Here is a 21,190-nt window from a genome sequence, read left to right as displayed (position 1 = left end):
TTAGAGAATTCCAAACATTCACTACTCTCTGGGAAAAACTATTTTTCCTCATCTCTGTCCTAAATCTACTCCCCCGAATCTTGAGACTGTGTCCTCTTATTTTAGTTTCCCCGGCCAGCTCAAAAAACCTATCTACATCTATCCTATCCATACCCTTCATAATCCTATATGTTGCTATAAGATCTCCTCTCATTCTTCTGAACTCGAGCGGATACAATCCTAGACGATTTAATGTTTCATCATAAGTCAACCACTTCATCCCAGGGATCAACCTAGTAAACCTCCTCTGGACCGTCTCCAAAGCCAGTATATCCTTCCTCAAATATGGAGACCAGAACTGGACACAGTAGTCCAGGTGCGGTCTCACCAGTACCTTATACAGTTGCAACATTACCTCCCTACTCCTGAATTCAATTCCTCTAGCGATGAAGGCCGACATTCCATTTGCCTTCTTAATAACCCGCTGCACCTGCAACCTAATTTTTTGCCATTCATGCACAAGCACTCCCAAATCCCTCTGCACAACAGCATGCTGTAGTTTTTCACCCCTTAAATAATATTCAGATCTTTTATTTTTCTTGCCAAAGTGGATAACCTCACACTTACTAACATTGTACTCCATCTGCCAGACCTTTGCCCACTCATCTAGCTTAACTATATCCCTCTGCAGACTCTCCACATCCTCATTACAATTTGCTCTTTCACTCAATTTGGTGTCATCCGCAAACTTGGCTACACCACATTTTGTCCCCTCCTCCAAGTCACCAATGTAAATGATGAACAGTTGTGGGCCTACCACTGACCCCTGTGGCACCCCACTTACCACTCTCTGCCAACCTGAAAAACTCCCATTTATCCCGACTCTCTGCCTCCTGTCAGACGTCACACTAATTGGCCAATAGTTTCCAGTCTTCTGCCTACATCCCTTCTTAAAATGTGGCGTGACATTTGCTGTCTTCCAGTCTGCTGGGAACTGCCCAGAATCCAAGGAATTTTGGTATATGACCACCAATGCAACAACTATAACTTCTGCCATTTCCTTTAGAACTCTTGAATGCATATCATCAGGACCAGGTGATTTGTCTGGCTTTAGTCCCATTAGTTTCTCCATCACTTCTTCCTTTGTTACAACTATTTTATCAAGGCCCTCCCCAACATTCGCTTCCTTAACTCTGCACTTGGGCATTATGGACGTGTCTTCCACCGCTAAGACTGACACAAAATATTTGTTTAATGCCTTGGCCATTTCCTCATTTTTTGCTACCAGTTTTCCTTTCTCATCCTTCAAGGGTCCTATGTTAACTCTGCTCACCCTCTTCTGTTTTATATATTTATAAATTTTTTTGCTTTCTGTTTTTATATTTTGTGCCAATTTACTTTCATAATCCTTTTTCCCATTTGTTATTACCCGCTTTGTAACCCCTTGTTGTCTCTTAAAGTTTTCCCAATCTTCCAGTTTTATACTCTCCTTTATTTCCTTTGTTAACCACGGTTGATTTTTCCCTATCTTGCTGCCCTTTTTCCTGACTGGAATATATTTTTGTTGAGCATTACAAAATATTTCTTTGAAAATCTTCCACTGTTCCTCAACTGTTTCATCAATTGGCCTGTGCTCCCAGTCCACTCTGCCCAATTCCTCCCTCATCCTATGGTAGTCACCCCTGTTTAAGCATAATATATTAGTTTTAGATCTAACTATTTCCCCTTCCATCTTAATGAGAAATTCAATCATACTATGATCGCTATTTCCCAGATGGTCTCTGACTATTACATCATTTACTCTACCTATCTCATTGCACAACACTAGATCCAGGAGAGCATTTTCTCTAGTTTATTCCTTAACATGCTGCTCAAGAAAGCTATCGCGGATGCATTCTATGAAGTCCTCTTCTAGACTCCCTCGACCAACTTGATTTTCCCAATCTATGTGGAAGTTAATGTCCCCCGTGACGACTGCCGTATCATTATTACATGCCTCACTTATCTCTCTATTTATTTCCTGTGCCACTAAACTATTGTTATTTGGTGGGCGATAGATAACACCCACCAATATTTTTTTTCCTTTGTTATTCTTTATCTCTACCCAAATGGACTCAACATTATGCTCTTTAGACCTTATATCATTCCTCACTACTGCCTGGAGCTCATCTTTGATTAAGAGTGCAACTCCACCTCCCTTACCATCTTGTCTATCTCTTTGCACCACCTGATACCCTTGAAAGTTTAATTCCCATTTAGGGTCACCTTGTAGCCATGTTTCCGTGACGGCTACCAAATCATAGGCATGGGTACCGATTTGCGCCTCAAGTTCACTAACCTTATTTCTAATACTGCAGGCATTCAGATAAAGTGCCCTTATGCTCTTTGTCCTTTTAATATCTCGTGACTTCTGTAACCTTTTCTTTTGATTTTTCTGCCCACTATTTTTCTTTGTAATTTTCTTAAGACTATCACTGACCCGAAAACTCACTGCACCATCTGATTTTTTACTTTCTCCTCCCAACATTACTTTTCCTATTTTACTTTCCTGGCCATTACTTTATCTTCCCTACCCTTTTCCCTAGCACTCTGGTTCCCATACCCCTGCCAAATTAGTTTAAACCTTGCCCCACTGCTATTTGAGAGTATGCTATTAAAGTATCCTCAACACCATTGCCCCTTTGTCAGGTTCCAACCCCGCAGTCAATGCCACAAGACAACCTCTACACCAAAATAGTAATTGGTTGAATGAAAGTAAGAATGATTTAAAATGCATGTTATTAGTAAAAGGAATTAAAAAGGTGATCACATTTAATATATAAAATGAATGTGCTGCCCATCTTGACTTGCCTTTAGATGGTGTTAAATGGCAGGGATTGCTGATAATATTTTAATGATGATGTTGGGGAGAACATACTGGGATATTTTTTTTTACTGTAAAGGGAAAATGTCCAAGTTCACACAAGCTGCCAAATGCAGAATAATTTCCACTTCTGTCGCAAAAATATATCCTATTAGTGACTATTTGTCAATCTGAATGAAGTTTGTAATATTCCAGTTCTTGATTTAAAATTGCTGAATGCCATCTTTCTCTGGAGAATAATCTTCAAAAATACAGTAAGTAATAATACTATTTATTATGGAGGATTTCTCACGATCTGTTTCATCTGAGTTTCTTGTATTTGCCCAAAGTTCCAGAACCAGTAAGAAAATGGCAGTTTGATTAAAAAAAACCCTGATGAACAATTAAGCTGTGAATAGTCTCCAGATGATTCATTAAATAGAGACTTCATATTTATGACATCATAAGTCTGAGCCTAGCACAAAGTCAGTAGTAAGCATGAGCAAGTCGAGAAATAATAAACATCCCAAAGTACTGGCTGAAAGCAACAAAAAAAGTAAAACCAATTTATTAGTTTAGCAGTACCTTTGGACATTCATGCTGAGGTACCTCCAGAATTCTGGGTCATATTGTGTCATCTATCATGGCATTGAACACTCCTTTGATTTCCATGCACTGGTATTTGTGGGATCCATTTCTGACTGTGTGACCTTAAGTACCAGAACGGTGACTTTAACTCTCTCAGGTAAGAATCCTGCCAAAACTAAAGAACAGTCAAGTTATGTCCTCAGCATGTCCATCTTAAACTCCATCTGACCAAAAACTCCACCCATCAGCTTCAGATCTAATGTATCCATCTGCTGGTATTTTACCAGATTTCTTTTGCTCCCTTTTGTCTTTATTTTTGGTTACTTTCAACCTCTTTCACCTGCCAAATCTTGCTGAATAACCATCAAAGCCTATTTTTAATGTTGATGGATAATTAGTAGAGTTAGTTATGTAAAATTTAAATTAGCAAATTGCTTAGAGGTGAAATTTTCTTTATGATTTTTTACATCCTCCTTCCTGGAATACCAAATAAAGATTGGCACAGCTTTTGCATTAAGAGCAGAGAGTAGATTCACTTTATGCTCTACTTCTAGGAATATATGACCTGCCTTGTAAAAGGGCAAATGTTATCATGCTGTTGGAACCAAAATAGGGAGCGCCTAAAAGGACGCCTTGTAAAAGGGCAAATGTCATCATGCTGTTGGAACCAAAATATGGAGTGCCTAAAAGGACACCTTGTAAAAGGGCAAATGTCATCATACTGTTGGAACCAAAATAGGGAGCGCCTAAAAGGACGCCTTGTAAAAGGGCAAATGTCATCATGCTGTTGGAACCAAAATAGGGAGCGCCTAAAAGGACTCCCTGCACGAGTGCTTGTTAAGATCTGGTGAGTCCTTGGAGGCTTGCATGTTTCCTAATGTGTAAGAGTTTAAGAAACAGAAGTAGGATTAGGGCACACAATCCCCTGAACATTCTTTGCCATTTAATGAGATCTTGATTGATCTTTCACCTTACCCACCTTCCCAGCCTATCCCCTACTGAATGAGTTATAATTCTAGATGGGCAAAAGTGAACTCTCGTGAATCTGACAGGAGCTCATTCAGGTCAACTGTCCCAGTCGACACGGAAATGGAACAAGGCCAACAGAATCCTTTGGGTTCCCCCCATCCACTTTGCTAAATATAGTCAAAACCCCACTTCAAGATGTGCAATAAAATGAGAATCAATCCATCTCAAAGCAATTGCAATAAGCAAACATAACAAGGTGTGAAATCAATAATGAGGTGCTTTGCTGGCATGTGATGACAGATATGGGTGCATTGACATGACAGCTACTGATAGGAGGTAGTTGCTGTGGTTCAGAATCTACCTCGGGAACATCTCATTTAATTTGATTGGCTGATGCTGAGTCTGTAAATAAAACTTGCTCAAGGGATAAGAGTCTACATGGTTGGTTGAACATAATGGGCCAAATTGAACCGGCTGCGGCTAATAATCCTGAAGGGAACTGCTTGCTTCCCGTAGTTATGTATTTGTCTCCGCTGTACGTTCAGGAAGAATTGGGTAACAGATCTTTGCTGAAAGGTGCTTGATATACATTTGATAATCTCCAATTTATTGGAACTCTCAACATACAGATTAGGGAAAAGAGGGAAATTGATTATTTTGATGTTTTTAGTTATATTACTTTATTTTAATGTTTAAAATTATGTAATGGAGGTTTAATGTACTTTCATGAATATTATTTTCAAATTATTTAAACAAAGTACCTTATAAATATTTTAAGGCAACTTTAAAAGTTTATTTTGAAGCAGCGTTAGAAATGATGGACACTTTTAAAATGCTTTACGAAGCCTCGACAAATTCGTCCCAGAATTTCTTCCTGTCAAAGTCTGTGCAACTACTTAGGGAAGGTCTTCAGTGGCCCATAGACAAAGGTCAAATCACCTCTGAGGCCTTGCTACACCTTGGTTAGTTTGCCAGGTCCTCCACATTCAGCCAGGTGGATAAATACCATGGGGGTGGAGAGTGTGGGGGTAGTGTGTGTGTGTGTGTGTGTGTGTGTGTGTGTGTGTGTGTGTGTGTGTGTGTGTGTGGTGGAGGGGGGGAGGAGGAGTCATATCCAGAATACTAATGTCTCTCCATATACATTTATACTAGAACTCAAAAACTCGGGGTAGAAAAATATCTATTGCTCATAGGATTGCTTGTTGATGTGTCACCACTCACAGAAAGAACAAGAGAGTAATAATTTGACCATGTGCTTGTAAAGATGATGTAGAAGAATCCTGTGCTTCAGTTCATTCCGCTAAAAGAAATATGAAAGGAGCACAACATAGGAAATGCCTGCCATGATGTGAAGCAAGAAAGCCTGCAGACCGCATGATGTAGTAAATACACAAAATTGCTGAGAAACACAGCAGGTCCCGTAGCATCAATAGTATACAAAAATGTTTAAAGAGATCAGGCCCAAAACTATGGTTATATATCTTTGTCTCATCTGGAAGCTTGGTGATTTTCTCCAGCAATTTTGTGCATTTACCTGCCATGATGTTTAATTTAGGGTTATTAAGTTAGTTGTACAGAGCGGAGAAGTGAGGAGAGACACTGAAACATCTATTATTTCAGTGAATAGCAATGAGAAGCATGTCTTGATAAACTAAGGGAATGACGCAAGCCCAATGACGTTCTTCCTTCCTGAGATAAGTGTTCTTCCATTCTGTCAAGTCCTCCTCTATCTTTAGTACTCCATTTACATCTGCCTATTTATTCTTGCTAAAACTGATCTATTGCAGAAGCTTTTAAGGGGTTAATTTAACATGAGGAACATCAAGCTTCATCCCTGCCTCTGATCGCAAATTCTAGCAGTGGAACAGGAATGTCTCCAAGGAATTTTTTCCCTATCTTCCCACTATTATTAACTCATACAATTTAGTCTTAGCCCTTATTAAAAGCATAAGCATTACCAATGTCAAACTAGAGGATTCATTTCAATTAAGTTATAAATTCAGAGACATTTAATAAGAAGTGAATGGAAACAAACTTTACTTCCAATAAGAGGAGGTCAAATAGCTTCAGGAATGTAATATTCATTGCAATACAATGAAATTTCAGGCTCTATAGAATGGTGAAATAAAATAACAAATGTCTTAGAGACTGTAATAATTTCTCAGCTAGGCTTTAAAATGAATTTTGAATTAATTTAGTCTGCATAAAAATGGAGCCAGTTGAAATGGAAGGTGAAGAGGTGATATAATTGATTGATGGGCAGAGGAGGTGTAGAGCATTTGCAACTATACTTTGCTCTCCCATTTGAAACAAGATAAGCATGACTGAACATGTGAAAGTCATTCTGACTTAGTCCAGATGCATTTTTACTGCTCTTTCGAATCCTGCTGTCTGTGCAGATCTACCTAACTTCAGCAGCTATGACTTTCATTTACTTCATGGAAATACTGGTGTTCATTCAAAACAAATACATTTTTTAATTTGATATTCTTATCTTCCATTGGTAGAATTGCATTAGTGTGGGAACTTAATTCCTCATGATCCACCAAACCGTAGCCTTTACTGTGACAGCGATTGGGACCAGGGTTCAAATCCCAACCTGTCTGTAAGGAATTTGAACATGTCTGTGTAGGTATTCACTTGGGGCTCCGGTTTCCTCCTTCCATTCAAATCTTACCTGGGGTGTATGTAAATTGGATGTAAATTGAGTGGCATGGACTCATTGGCTGAAATTACCTGTTATCATGCTGTATGTGTAAATTTAAATGTTTAAAAATTGATTAGTTTGGCCACTAATTGTTAATGATATAGCCTCAATTCCTTTTGATGACATTTCTATAATCAAAGTTAAAGTAGCTTTATTAACAAAATTTAATATTTAAAACAACTCACAATGAAGCTGCCACTTCCAGTTCAAAAATTAGATGAGGACCTCAACATGTTACACCCTCATTTATCAACCCAATACGCAGGTTAGTCTTGAATGAAGTATCAGGCCATCCATGGAATATCAGTTGACACAATTCATTTGAAATTGGATTTCATTCATGGAAATCATTAATTTATTCCCATTAATTTTCTCAGTTCTTCAGAGGCATTGACCTAAAAATTCAATTGCACAGTACGTGTTTTTTTTTCCACTATTCTGGGATTGAGATGCAATACAAAACCAATCACTTGTAGCACACAATTAATACCTTAGGTCAAACAGTTCAGTGTCAATAACACAAACATACCTGTAGTTGGCAGAGAATCTAAGGATAATGTCAAACCTTGTGCACCAATTGACCCATCCCAAATGAAATTGCTTCCCATATACACATTTACTGAACAGTGGGGAAAACCAATCTGTAAAATTGGACCAACTGCACTTTTTCAAGAGATAATCAATTATGAGCAGTCGCAAGAGACTGCAAAGATTGTAAGCTGGAGTTCCTCCAGCAGATCAATTAATTGCAGGTTTGTTCTTGAGGAGCCAGTTGGAGTAGAACTCATTAAGATCAAGATTGGAATACAATGCTCATAGATATTTGCAACCCTTTGGGAAGGGAAATATTTTGGATTTGCTTTAAAATGTTGTGTGTTAATTGAGGTTACAGGAATTTCCTTTTACTCAAACAGAGGAATTCACCTCCTTTAACGTGAGTAGAAAGCGAAAGGCAGCATTAATATGGGAAACTTCCCCAATTGTGTCTTTCTGAACTATTCTGGGAGTGATTGGTTCCGCCCAAGTGACACACTGCACTCCCATTTGAAGCCCTTCATCAACTGGAAGGAATACAATTCCCTGGAGATCGAGAAATTGTGTGAGCACAGGAATAAATTACACCTCATGCTCAAAGTCATGGATTGAAAAAATTCAAGTTACTCAAAGACTGTGTGTGCCATATTTCAGCAGTTGCCCCAGTCAGTATTTAGGGGTCAAAAGCTATTTCATCTGTCAAACCACATTGTAAAAACAATGTTTGAAGTTTTGAGTCAAAGCTCTTAATCATGGTCTTGATAAAGAATTGCTTCACAAAGTGTCAATCATTCTTTCTCTTCCATTAATCCTCCTCGACCCAATGAGATCCTCCAGCAGGTTGTGTTGGGTTTCAGAACCCAGAATCTATAGACTCCTATGTGCCTGCTATTTCATCTGTTTTTGGCTTCGTACTACAATGCAGTCTCCTGGTTAGGCTGGAGATATTGGGGTCCTCAAAATGTGATTCCATTGACTTACATGTATTCCTTGGAGCATTCTTCAGAGAGGAAATTTCACATAGAGCCAGACAGTACTAAAATAAGATCACAAGCCTAGATTATCCTTGTTGAAAAATATGCCCTCTTGCTCTCATTCCTCTTGAATGAATTAAGCCCATACTCGTACAAACCTCTCGTTCTTGTGTAATTATCCAAGTGTTTCTTCAAGGAATATACTTACCCCTACCACCTTGTCTGGCACCTCATTCCATATGCCCACCACCCTCTGCATGAAGAAATGTCTCCTTATATCCCGTCAAAATCCCACACCTCCCTTGTAGTTGTTCTCTCTCATCTTAAATTCTCCTCCTCTAGGAAAGAGACTATAGCTGTACACTTATCCATGTCCCACATGATTTCATAGGCCATAATAAGATCCCTTTCAACTTCTAATGTTCTAAGGAAAACAAATCTAGTTTGTCCAGTGTCAAGTACCTTAACAGCTTTTTAACAGCTCACTGAGTAAATGAAACATGGATTTCCTCAGCTCCAGACCACAATCAGTGAAGATTAGTAAGAGCATCTCATCCACAATCTCCATCATTACTAGAGCACGATAGGGTTTACATCTACGACTGTATAGCTCAGTACGACAATAACTCCATCTACAAATTTGCCAAAGATACCATGGTAGTGGGTTGTATAAAGGAAAGGGATGGAGATTGAAAACTTAGCTGAATGGTGCACCAACAACGATCTTGCACTCAATGTCATCAAAAATAAGGAGATGATTGCTGACTTCAGGAAAGGAAAGGAAAACCAGACTTATACAAGGACAAAGAGCATAAGGGCACGTTATCTGAATGCCTGCAGTATTAGAAATAAGGTTAGTGAACTTGAGGCGCAAATCGGTACCCTTGCCTATGATTTGGTAGCCGTCACGGAAACACGGCTACAAGGTGACTCTAAATGGGAATTTAACTTTCAAGGGTATCAGGTGGTGCAAAGAGATAGACAGGATGGTAAGGGAGGTGGAGTTGCACTCTTAATCAAAGATGAGCTCCAAGCAGTAGTGAGGGATGATATAAGGTCTAAAGAGCATAATGTTGAGTCCATTTGGGTAGAGATAAAAAATAACAAAGTGAAAAAAGTATTGGTGTGTGTTATCTATCGCCCACCAAATAACAATAGTTTAGTGGCACAGGAAATAAATAGAGAGATAAGTGAGGCATGTAATAATGATACAGCAGTAGTCATGGGGGACTTTAACTTCCACATAGATTGGGAAAATCAAGTTGGTCGTGGGAGTCTAGAAGAGGACTTCATAGAATGCATCCACGATAGCTTTCTTGAGCAGTATGTTAAGGAACCCACAAGAGAAAATGCTCTCCTTTATCTAGTGTTGTGCAATGAGATAGGTAGAGTAAATGATGTAATAGTCAGAGACCATCTGGGAAATAACGATCATAGTATGATTGAATTTCTCATTCAGATGGAAGGGGAAATAGTTAGATCTAAAACTAATATATTTTGCTTAAACAGGGGTGACTGACATAGGATGAGGGAGGAATTGGGCAGAGTGGACTGGGAGCACAGGCTAATTGATGAAACAGTTGAGCAACAGTGGAAGGTTTTCAAATAAATATTTTGTAATGCTCAACAAAAATATATTCCGGTCAGGTAAAAGGGCAGCAAGGGAAGAAAAAATCAACCGTGGTTAACAAAGGAAATAAAGGAGAGTATAAAATTGAAGGCACAGGTGTACAAAGCTGCAAAGAGCAGTGGGAAACTGGAAGATTGGGAAAACTTTAAGAGACAACAAGGGATTACAAAGCGGGTAATAAGAAATGGGAAAAAAGATTATGAAAGTAAATTGGCACAAAATATAAAAACATAAAGCAAAAAAATTTATAAATATATAAAACAGAAGAGGGTGCGCAGAGTTAACATAGGACCCTTGGAGGATGAGAAAGGAAAACTGGTAACAAAAAATGAGGAAATGGCCAAGGCATTAAACAAATATTTTGTGTCAGTCTTCACGGTGGAAGACACATCCATAATGCTCAAGTGCGGAGTTAAGGATTCGAATGTTGGGGAGGGCCTTGATAAAATAGTTGTTACAAAGGAAGTAGTGATGGAGAAACTAATGGGACTAAAGCCGGACAAATCAACTGGTACTGATGATATACATCCAAGAGTTCTGAAGGAAATGGCAGAAGTTATAGTTGTTGCATTGGTGGTCATATACCAAAATTCCTTAGATTCTGGGCAGGTCCTGGCAGACTGGAAGACAGCAAATGTCACGCCACTTTTTAAGAAGGGATGTAGGGAGAAGACTGGAAATTATCGGCCAATTAGCTTGACGTCTGTAGTTGGAAAAATGCTTGAAGCCGTCATTAAAGATGAAATAGTGAAACTTTTGGAATGTAAGGGTTCAGTCAGGCAGACGCAGCATGGTTTTAGAAAGGGAAGATCTTGTTTGACAAACTTGTTAGGATTCTTTGAGGATATTATGGGTGCGGTGGATAGAGGGGAACAGGCTGATGTTGTATATTGGATTTTCAGAAAGTGTTTGATAAGGTGCCGCACGAGAGACTTATCAGTAAGTTACAAGAAAGTGGAGTCTGGGGAAGTATATTGGCCTAGATTGAAAATTGGTTGTCTGATAGGAGGCATAGTGTTGGGATAAATGGGAGTTTTTCAGGTTGGCAGAGAGTGGTAAGTGGGGTGATGCAGGCATCAGTGTTAGGCCCACAACTTTTCATCATTTACATTGATGACTTGGAGGAGGGTACAAAATGTGGCGTAGCCAAGTTTGCGGATGACACCAAATTTTAATGAGGATGCGGAGAGTCTGTAGAGGTATATAGTTAAGCTGGATGAGTGGGCAAAGGTCTGGCAGATGGAGTACAACGTTAGGAAGTGTGAGGTTATCCACTTTGGCAATAAAAATAAAAAAGCTGAATATTATTTAAAGGGTGAAAAACTACAGCATGCTGTTGTGCAGAGGGACTTGGGAGTGCTTGTGCATGAATCGGAAAAAGTTAGGTTGCAGGTGCAGCAGGTTATTAAGAAGGCAAATGGAATGTTGACCTTCATCGCTAGAGGAACTGAATTCAGTAGTAGGGAGGTAATGTTGCAACTGTATAAGGTACTGGTGAGACCGCACCTGGAGTGCTGTGTCCAGTTCTGGTCTCCATATTTGAGGAAGGATATACTGGCTTTGGAGTCGGTCCAGAGGAGGTTTACTAGGTTGATCCCTGGGATGAAGTGGTTGACTTATGATGAAAGATTAAATCATCTAGGATTGTATTTGCTCGAGTTCAGAAGAATGAGAGGAGATCTTATAGAAACATATAGGATTATGAAGGGTCTGGATAGGATAGATGTAGATAGGTTTTTTGAGCTGGCCGGGGAAACTAAAATGAGAGGACACAGTCTCAAGATTCGGGGGAGTAGATTTAGGACAAAGATGAGGAAAAATAGTTTTTAGATAAATTTTAGATAAATTTTTACATGATAGAGGAATTAGGGGATATGGGGAGAAGGCAGGTAGGTGGATTTAGGTCATAAATTAGATCAGCCATGATCATATTGAATGGCGGAGCAGGCTCGATGGGCCATTTTTGGCCTACTCCTGTTCCTACTTCCTATGTTCCTATGTTCCTAATCCAGTGACCATTGGGGGATCAGAGATGGAGAAAATTTAAGTTTTTGGGAGTCACTATCTTGGAGGTTCTTTCCTGGACCCAACTCACCAATGGCTTCATGAAGAAAACATGTCAGCACCCCTATTTCCTCAGGAGTTGGCTGAGGTTTTGTATGACACCAAAAACCCTGGTAAATTTCTATAGAAGTGTGGTGGAAGTGTTCTGACCAGCTGCATCACGGTCTGGTATGGGAATACCAATACCCCTGAGCGTAGAGCCCTCCAAAAGGTAGTGGATACAGCCCAGGACATCACTGGCAAAACCCTCCCCGCTATTGAGTACAGCTATAGGAAGTGCTGCAGTCAGAAGGCTGCAGCAATCATCAAAGACTCTCACCACCCAGCACATGCTCTGTTCTTGCTGCTGCCATCAGGAAAGAGATATGGATACAAGACTCCTACCAGCAGGTTCATGTACCGATGCCACCCCTCCAACATCAGACTCCTCAATGACAAACTCAATCAGGGACTCATTTAAGGATTCTTGCTTGTGCACTTTATTGATTTTCTTTTGTTCTCTCTGTATTGCACAGTTAGTTTGATTATGTTCATTTTCTGTTTAAAGTTCTTTGTTTCTTTACATGTTTATGCTGCATACAGTTTATTTTTTTGCACTACTAATTTCTACTAATTACAAATACTCTCTGACTCCTATGATGAGGCAATTTTTTAATCCATTTTATCCATTTCTATCCTGTATGCCCTAACTTTTCATACCAATCTACAATATGGGACCTTATTAAACACTTTACTAAAATTCACATAAAAAAAGCATCAACTACATACCCTTATCTACCTTCTTAGTCACCTCTTCAAAAAATTCTATCGTTCATGAGATCTGATTTTCCATACACAAATTCATGTTATCTCTCTGTAATTTTCCACTGGCTTTCTAAATGTTGATAGATTCTACCTCTCGAAATTCTCTCCAGTAGTTTCCTTACTATGGGCGTCAGACTAACAGTAGTCTGTCATAAACTCAGATAAACATTGCAGCCTTGTGTAAGTAACTGCATCACATTTGCCATCCTCCAGTCCTCCAGAACTTCTCTTGTCCTCAATGATGGGTTAAAAATGTCTGTCAAGGCCTCAATAATTTCCTTCCTGCCTTCTCACAATGTGCTGGGATGCTTCTAGTCTTGATTAGATTTATCCACTTTAATATGACCCAAGACTGGCAACACCACTTCACTAGTGGTGCAGACATACCCTAGTTTATATTTAGTTACCTCCTTTACTTCCCACACCTGCCTATCATGCTCCACAGTGAACACCATCACAAAATACTCATTTAAGATATTCCCTAGCTCCAATGTGTCTAAACATAGACATCTATCCTGATCCTTAAGGGAACCTATTCTTTCCACTGTGACATTTTTTGTTCTTAATATGAAGCAATCACAAATCCTCTTTTAGCCCTCTTTATTTCCATCTTACTTTGATCCTTCATTCGCTGGATTCTTCAAGGGATTCCATGAGAACATCAAGGTGGCACAGCACCAGTGAATGGGACTAGGATTTGAAAACTGTGCTGTCTATAAGGAGTTTGCATGTTCTCCCCATGTCGGCATGGGCATTCCCCAGCGGCTCTGCTTTCCTCCAAACGCACAACTGGGTGGCACATGCTCGTGGGACGAAAGGGCCTGTTATCATGCTGTATGTCTAATTTTTAAAAAAATTAAAATCAGCCATCAGAACAGAATTAGACAATGCAAGATATGTAAAGATAAATATGGAGTAGGTCACAATGCATTCTGATTATAAGAACTGAAGGCACAAGTTTGCATCTGACTATTGGTAGCCTGGAAGTTGAATTCAAATCTATCAATAAAACCTGAACCTTGCTCTTGCTCTTATCAGACTCTTGTCCTGGTAATACTACATATGCACTTTTTGACTGTAATGTGATACTTTGCATTTTGTTTTATTATTGTACAACCTGCTGTACTTAGGTGTGTGTTTACGAGTCTGGAGAGTACATACACCAAAGCTTTTCACTGAATTTTACTGTATGTGACAACAATTCACAGTTCTCTGCAACTCCCCCTTCTGATAACAGACATCCATAAAACCATAGAATTCTTAAGAGATCTCATGATAGCTCTCAGAAATGAAACGTTTACTCTCTGTTGTGAGTTGCTGTATTCCTGAAAAGATTTGAAGGTTTCTCAAGCTTTTGGGATCGAGTAGGGGAGTGGAAATGATTGGAAAGCTCTGCCAAAGAGTGGACCCAGGCATAATCAACAGATCACCCATCTTCTGTGCTTGTTGGTAATGATTTGCTCAGCAAGAATCAGAGATTGAAGCAGATAGTTTCTTGATTTATTCCTAGTTGGGTTTCAAAACACTTAATCGACTGAGAAGTTATCAACTGGAGTGAGGAAGCTATCAACAGTGCCAATCTATCACCTAAATTAAAAATAATTATTGCTTACAATCGTTGACCTTTTTTGGATTCTTCTGAAATGCAAAGTGCCATTACAAATTTCAGAACCTTTAATAAAATGTAAACATTATTGACCATTACTGGGACCCACTAATCAGGGGACTGTCAATAAGTATCCTTGAGTGGTTTGCCAGATATTCGATTGGAATCAAAATAGTCTGTTTCTAAAATGTAAATTTAATCTTTCACAATTGAAGATGAACTTCATGCTTTCCTGTCAAAACCTATATTGACAGGAAATATTCTTGATGCCCTTTACTCTTTGTAAAATATGATAAAAACCTTACAAAGAATTGTCACTGAACTGAATGAATATTAACATGCATTCTTGTAAGATATTATCAATATATTTTATCATCATTGTTTATAAGTGGGAAACTATTATCAAATAACATTTCATCACACTCACTCATATAAGAGACTTTGGGATAGTATCCTCCAACCACTCCATGCCAAGATTAGACATCTGGAAAGGCAGCATCTGTGGAGAAAGAAACAGCACTAACATTTCATGGGTTAGAGATGTTTTGTTTCTGATTTTTTTTCAGCACTTCTTGTTTTCATTTCAGATTTATTGAATATGCAGGGGTTTTTTAAATCATTTTCTTTCTTGACATTGGACTTGAGTGATTCTATATTAGAAGTCAGGAGTGAAATGTTCACAGATATAGCTTTATTTATCATTGCAAAGGAAAATCTGTGTGAATGGATGCAATTCACATTCTGAAGACATTTATTTTTACTTTATTCTCTGATCCTTCAGTGTAGTACTGGGGCCATTCTTACTGAGTTTGTGGTCAATATAAAGGGTCCAGATAGAGGTTCAAGTATATTTTGCCTTGTATAGTAAGAAGGACTCTTTCATGAGCTGGCCAACAATTCCACTTCAACATTCCCCCATAGAAAATAGAACAAGAACAAAATTACAGAATGGCAACGAGAAGCTGAAATTAGTTAAAACCAGGGGCAGTATGATATTATTATGAGGTTCATTGAGGAGTTTGGTGTCTGCAGGGGCAGAACTGTCTTTGAACCTGTTGGTGCACATTTTCAAACCTTCTCTACAATGGAAGGAGAGGGAAGAGAGTGTACTCAGGCTGGGACTGGTTTTTCAGTGTGTCAGCTCCCCTTCTTCAGCAGTGAGAGGTGAAGATGGATTGATGGGAGGAAGGGAGGTTTGCATTATTTTCTGAGCTACATTCACCATCTTATTCCTCTTCTTCCAATCTTAGGAAGAGTGTGGATGTTTTCAATGATGCCCCTTTAGAAGTTGTCAAGGGACAAGCATCCTTCGGCCTTTCAAATATGTAAAGTTTTTGGTGCACTTTCTTAATTGTCGTGTTGACATGGTTGGTGTGGGTCAGGGTCATTAGAAATGTTTTTTTTTCCCCAAGAACTTGAAGCTATCTATTGTCTCCACTTCAATATCATCGATGAGGGCAGGGGACTGGATTCTACTCTTTCCCTTTGGAAGTCGATGATAGTTTGGTATGGGCACTCATCTACCCAAGGCCACAAGAAATTGTAGAATTGTAAACATGGTACAGAAAATCACATGAAAGAATCTACTCTATTGATTCCTCCCGATGTCTCTGAGAAGCTGCCAATATTATTCCACTTTGATCTCCTCTCTTCTTTTCCATAAGACAGAAGATAAATGAGCTTGAAAACATACTCCTCCAGATTTAAGGACAATTTCTTTCTTGCTCTTACCAGACTCTTGTCCTGGTAACGCTACATATGCACTTTTTGACTGTAATGTGATACTCTGCATTTTGTTTTATTATTGTACAACCTGCTGTACTTAGGTGTGTGTTTACGAGTCTGGAGAGTACATAAACCAAAGTTTTTCACTGAATTTTACTATATGTGACAACAATTCACAGTTCTCTGCAACTCCCTCTTCTGATAACAGACATCCATAAAACCATTGAATTCTTAAGAGATCTCATGATAGGTCTCAGAAATGAAATGTTTACTTTATGTTGTGAATTGCTATATTCCTGATTACTTTATTCTGCCTCGTCCAGTGAGTCTACCTGTGGCCCTCTTTGACCTTGTATAAAGCCTCTAACACCTTGACCCTTCCCCAGAAAGCCCGGGTCACAGCACAGGATGAGAACCCCTTGTCACATTTGTGGCCCAAAATGTGAAGTTAATAAAACATTAAACACAAGTTTTATCAGGTAAACTTCTCAGTGGCTTTATTCTCCCGTTTCCTTTGCTCTCCTGCTTGTGTTCTTATCTCCCTCTCATACCACGTGACTTCCGGTACATCTCATACATATTCATTATCATGACATCCCTCCTTTAATCAGAAATAAACTTTACCTTCACTTACCAATATTCCTCGGAAACATACAAACATCGTAACTAATGGTAATACTATAACTCAACTACATAAAATTTACTTCCTACAGCACTCATACATGCACTTTATGATATAAGATTAAATACTGTCCCAAAGTTCTTATTAAAATTATGGCACAAAGTCTTTGTATCGTTTGGGCACTTTCCGGTTTCGTTTCGGCCTGCCTGCGATATTGTCGTCGCTTCTCGGTTGTTCACTCTCAGCGTCGGAAATACTGCTCGCCACGGCTTCGGGTGTTTCTGGCGCTCTAGTCACTTCATCAGGAGTGCTGGTAACTGCCTCTGGAACATCATCAGGTCTCTCAGTTTCAGCATCTCGTATTATTGGCCTTTCAAACTCTTCGCTTGATGTATCTCTGGACTGGTACCTTTCTACACTTGATACATTTCTCTTATACAGGACTCCAGTCGGAGACTTGACTGTCACCATTCTGCCACTTCTGGATATGACAGTATAGGGTTGATGGTAATAAGGTGTGTCTAGCTTACCACCAGTTTCATGCCTCACTAGAACATTATCTCCTGGCATGATGTCTGAGTACTTGGCTCCACGTTTCGAATCTGTGTACAGCTTTTCTGCACCTTTCTTTTCAGCATCGTGGTCCCTCATCTCCTGGTCGTCTCGGATTTCCTTTATTTCTGGCATTTTTGTGCAGATTTTTCTCCCAAAAAATGCTTCTGCAGGACTTTTTCCAGTGGTTGCATGAGGCGTTGCTCGATAGACAGCCACATAAGATAGTAATGCTTCTCGCCAATTTTGTCCTTCTGCGTGTGCAATCCTCAATCGTTTCTCAATGGACTGATTTTGTCTCTCTACTTCTCCGTTGGCTTGCGGCCATTTCAGAGTTACTTTATGATGGTGGATACCTGTGGTCCTCATGTATTCCGCAAATGTCTCTGAAATGAATGTAACAGGTAATCCATATCTTGCGAATATCTTTGCTAACGCTTGTATTGTTTTTTCAGTGGTTGTGGACTTCAACACCACGTACTCATAGTATCTGCTGTAGTAATCTATCACTACCATAATTGATTCACCCGTCGGTAAAGGTCCAAGAAAATCAACAGCTACGTCGATCCATGGTCCTGTTGGGAGTTGCATTCTCCGGATCGGTTCTGGCGGATTACTCTTACTTGTGATTTGACATCCGTGACAAGTTTTAACAAATCTCTCTGCGTCTTTATCACAACCTGGCCACCATACCTTGGTCCTGAGGTTTTGCTTGGTACCAACAATACCTAGGTGTCCTTCATGTGCTAAGGATACGATCTTTGGTATCAATCTTTGCGGTATCACCAATCTGCAACCTCTCAATACACACAGTCCGATGCAACAAAGTTCGTCTCTAATGGGAATGTAAGCCTTGTGAGTACACTTGTCCCATTGTCCACTCTGTATGCATTTTCTTACTTCCATGAGTTCTGGATCACGTTCGGATTCTCTCTCGATTTTCTTCGTAGTCACAGCTTTCGGTGTCGACTGAATAGCTACGAAGCGTACAAAGCTCTCTGTTTCTGTTCCCAATTCTGACTTGGAATGTGGACCTCCATCCTTCACAAATCTGGACAGCGGATCAGCAATGTTTGCTTTCCCTGCAATGTGGATTACTTTATATTTGTAGGGTTGTAGTCTGAGTACCCATCTCTCTATTCTGGCACATGGTTTGGATCTAGGTGCATTGATCACCTCTAATGGCTTATGATCTGTGATGAGTTCAAATTCAATGCCATATAAATATGCATGGAACCTCTCACAGGCCCATACAAGTCCCAGTGCTTCTTTCTCTGTCTGAGAGTAGCTTCTTTCCACATCTGATAACGATCTGCTGGCATAGGCAATGATTCTTGGTCCTCCATCGTGCATCTGGACCAACACGGCTCCTAAACCAACCGGGCTGGCATCCGCTATGACTTTGGTTGATGCCGCCGGATCGTAATATCCAGGAGTTCTTGCATCTGTCAGGCTTTGCCTCAGCGCTGTGAACGCTTTCTTCTGCTCAGATACAAAATGAAATGGTACACCTTTCCTGGTTAGTTTCCTTAGTGGTTCTGCCACTGTAGCGAAATTAGGAATGAACTTTGCACAAAAATTGACCAATCCCAGGAAACTCCTCACCTCTGTTGCGTTCTGAGGTGCACGTGCCTCTTCAATAGCTTTCACCTTGGCCTCTGCAGGGTTTAGTCCTTTCCTTGTAAGTCTGTGTCCCATGAAGTCCATTTCTGACACACCGAACTGGCACTTGTTTCCATTCACGGTAAGGCCTGCCGCCTGTAGTCTAGATAGTACACGCCTCAGCCTTTTGTCATGCTCTTCCTTCGTTGCTGCATGCACTATGATGTCGTCAGAAATGTTGGCAACTCCAGGAATGCCTTGAATCACTCGATGGATTTCATACTGGTAGATCTCCGAAGCTGCATTAATTCCAAATGATAGTCTCTTGTAACGATACAATTCACAGTGAGTCACAAATGTAGTTACATCTTGGGAACCTGGATCCAGCTCTAATTGATGATAGCCCCATTTCAGATCAATTTTTGAGAATACCTTGCTGGTAGTTAGTTCTTGAAGTATTTCCTCCACTGTTGGTATAGGGTGTCGTTCTCTAATTATAGCTTCATTGGCCATTCTCATGTCAACACATAGTCTTATGTCACTCTTTGGTTTGGGCACAATCACTACGGGACTGACCCATTGTGTCGAATGTTCCACCGGTTCAATAATGTCTTGTTCGATCAATTCTTTAATTTTGGCTTCGACTTTTCCACGAAGTCCAAACGGAGTTCGGCGCATTGGTTGTGCCTTGGGTTTGACCGTTTCATCTACCGCTATCTTCAATTGTCGACCTTTCAGCTTTCCTACTCCTTGGAAGACTGCGGGGAATTCTTGCTTCATATCCTCGTATGACTGAATTGAATTGACACAAGCTCCAATATGAAGTATTGCCAGGTCTTGCGCTGTGCTTCTACTCAGCAATGGTTCTCCCCTCTCTTCTATGACCATAAACTCTGCTTCGGTGTACTTATTTCCAGCTTCAACAGTTGCAGTAAAACATCCAATGGTCTTCAATGGCTTGGTTGCTGTGTATGGTTACAGTTTCTTGGAACACTTCTTTGAGGTACAGATGATCTTTTTCCTTTTCAATTTCTCCCACAAATGTCGATCAATCACATTACTGTCACTGCCTGAGTCTACAATGACCTGAACTGTCACTCCACCAATGATCACTGGGACCTTCTCATGACGTACTTCATTCAACGTAAATTGGTAACAACTCTGTTCCTCCTGGGTATCATCATCGTCACCATCTATCTGGCGAATGGTATCTTTCTTTCCAGGATACTTTCCTTTCCCCCAGGCTTTGCCTTTGGAAGTTGTACTCTTCCTCTTCTGGTCTGCATTGGACTTGCTTTTGCACTTCTTTGCAAAGTGGTCCTTACCTCCACACTTTCTGCAAACTTTGCCTTTGGCCGGGCAATATGGGTCTTTTCCAAAGTGACCTCGGTTTCCACATCGATAACACTCCACGTCATGTGTCGGCGTATATCTTGGCTGATTATGGCGATGTGAGAGCCTCTTAATTTGCTGGCTTGAGTTGTCTTTCAGGGTCATGGTATGAAGTTGCCCTTCAACAGCCTCTAATGCAGCAGCAATGGTTAAAGCATCGGTGAGTTCCAACTCACTCCCTCTTTCCAGTAGACGTCTTCTGAGTTTATCTGATCTGCAGTGCTGTACGACGTGATCCAATAATTGGTTGTCCAAATCAGCTGGCATGTAATTGCATCCAATAGCTAGCTGGCGTAGTCTCGTCACGTACTGAGCAATTGTCTGGCCATCTTCTTATCTCGTTCTCCGAAACAAATGGCGTTGAAATGTAGCATTCGGTGTCACTACATAGTGTGCATTTAATGCATCTACTGCTTTCCGGTACTCATCCTTTCTTCCAGTATTCAAAAGTGTCTTAAATGTTTCCCGAACTGAGGGTCCTGCAGTGAAAAGAAGTAACGCCCTTCTCTGTGCTTTTTGTTCAACTGTACCGGTATCTAGAAATAGGCCATGACTTTCGGCATAGGATTCAAATTCTTCCAGCCGTGCCTTCCACTTCAC

The 21,190-nt window shown here is 40.0% G+C and overlaps 1 long non-coding RNA gene across 4 annotated transcripts in view; it reads right to left on the bottom strand.

Moving 5' to 3' along the window:
• Nucleotides 1-21,190, bottom strand: part of LOC138757191 (uncharacterized) — a 131,168-nt gene that overhangs the window by 41,415 nt on the left and 68,563 nt on the right. For all 4 annotated transcript variants that reach the window (XR_011353415.1, XR_011353418.1, XR_011353416.1 and 1 more), the window contains 3 exons: nt 15,125-15,196; nt 7,271-7,480; nt 3,407-3,584 (listed from right to left, as the gene is read on the bottom strand). This is a non-coding gene — a long non-coding RNA (uncharacterized lncRNA). The remainder of the gene's footprint in view (nt 1-3,406; nt 3,585-7,270; nt 7,481-15,124; nt 15,197-21,190) is intronic.

This window comes from Narcine bancroftii, chromosome 3 (assembly GCF_036971445.1).
Source record: "Narcine bancroftii isolate sNarBan1 chromosome 3, sNarBan1.hap1, whole genome shotgun sequence".
NCBI lineage: Eukaryota > Metazoa > Chordata > Chondrichthyes > Torpediniformes > Narcinidae > Narcine > Narcine bancroftii.
This window is presented reverse-complemented; position numbering and strand designations above follow the sequence as displayed.